At 37.8% G+C, this 1,796-nt stretch overlaps 1 pseudogene; it reads right to left on the bottom strand.

Annotated features, from left to right (window-relative positions):
* Positions 1–436: 436 nt before the first annotated feature.
* Positions 437–623, bottom strand: LOC129251155 (U2 spliceosomal RNA; annotated as a pseudogene).
* Positions 624–1,796: the final 1,173 nt, after the last annotated feature.

The following is a 1,796-nucleotide window of genomic DNA, read 5'->3' as shown; positions in this document are numbered from 1 at the left end:
ACAATGCAAATTTCAAAAAAAAAAAAAATTTTATTTCTTGTGATTCGAACTAAGAATTTTGGATCGGAAGCTCACATTGCTAGCCGCTCGGCTATCGCGCCATACTGTCAGTGCTGGCCTAAAAGTTATTTAGTTCGTCGCTACGTTTATATGTTGTAATGCGTTTCACTTTTTCCCAAATCACTCCCAACGATTCTAAAGAAGTTTTCACTTCAAAAATTAATGTACGAAATATTTATACCGATTCACTTAAACTGACTTTCAGTATCTAAACCAAAAATAGAAAAGCCAAAAACTGTTTTCAATAAATAATCAGAAATGTCCTACAATGTAAATTTCAAAAAAAAAAAATTCCATTTTCGTCTACATGTATTCACATAAAAATTTATGGCTCTTCCCACCAAAGCTAAATGTATTAGTATATTTTTTCTTGTATTTATTCAAAGCTAAAATCCCGGCGGTAATGCAATACCGGGTCAGCCCGTGGCAGAGAAGGAGCAAGCCGCCCCTAAAACACTCCGCCCATTTCCAAAAATTAGTTTAACATTTGTTGTCCTCCGATGGAGGATCTATCAGATGTTAAGCTGATAACCACACTACCTAGTCAATACATTTTAAATAATAAACCTAATAAACCCTTTTGAGAATTACACGCTCACAAAAATTATTTATATCAACATATAATATAACGCTTCGTAACTAAATAACTTTTAGGCCAACAACGACAGCATGGCGCGGTAGCCGAGCGACTAGCAATGTGAGCTTCCGATCCAAAATCCTCGGTTCGAATCACAAGAAAGAATAAAAGTTATTTTTATTTAGTTCGTCGCTACTTTTATATCAACATATAATATAACGCTTCGTAGCCAAGTAGGTCGCTTTTTTCGTTTCACTTTTCCTCAAATCACTCCCAACGATTCTAAAGAAGTTTTCACTTCAAAAAACTTACTGGTTTTTCCTCCCACTCTTCTATTACTTCCCTTAAGTCATCCCAAGGCAATCTACTATATCCCCATGATATAGCCTTAGAGTTAGCCGTCCACTTCTCTAATGCCTCTTATGATTCCAACTTTCCACCTGAATTTTCCGCTTGACAACTTTCCCAACTCCAATCTAATCGTCCCATTCCTTCAAGATTATCATCTTCTTCTAAGCAATTGGATGCTGATTTAGCTCTACAGGAACTCCATTTCGCTCTCTTAGCTGTTAAAGGTAGAACCCCTGGATTTGATAAAATGTCCTATCCCATTATAAAACATCTCCTTTTGTCTCTTTTATTTCGTCATTTACGTGTAATGGTTGAACAACATCATCTTCTCAACCGGTAATTATCCCATCCTTTGGAAGACTAGTTCCACCGTACCTATCCTAAAGCCTGGCAAACCACAATGCGAAGTAAACAGCTACCATCCTATATCTCTTCTTCCCTGCTTAGGGAAATTAATGGAAAAAATCATTGCTACTGGACTATCATGGTAAGTGCAGGCAAATAAGCTCATCCACCACAATCAAGTTGCCTTCAAGAAGGGACATGGTGCGGTTGATGCTCTCTTATATCTCGATCACTTCGTTTCCGAAGTTCTGTCAAGGAGAAATCATATTTCGCTCCTCTCATTGGATTTTGCCAAGGCTTTTGTATCCTATCCGATGTATACAGGTCGTTTTAAAGCAGCTCGACAAGTGGAAGGTTGGGCCAAGAATCTACAACTTTATTAAATCTTTCCTATCCTCTCGTAAGCTTAGTGTTCTTATTTTCAACGTCCGATCCCCTATGTTTCCCCTAGACAGTGGTACCC

Source organism: Anastrepha obliqua, unplaced genomic scaffold (genome assembly GCF_027943255.1).
Source record: "Anastrepha obliqua isolate idAnaObli1 unplaced genomic scaffold, idAnaObli1_1.0 ptg000005lb, whole genome shotgun sequence".
NCBI lineage: Eukaryota > Metazoa > Arthropoda > Insecta > Diptera > Tephritidae > Anastrepha > Anastrepha obliqua.
The sequence above is the reverse complement of the archived record's forward strand: the minus strand, read 5'-3'. Positions and strand labels throughout refer to the sequence as shown.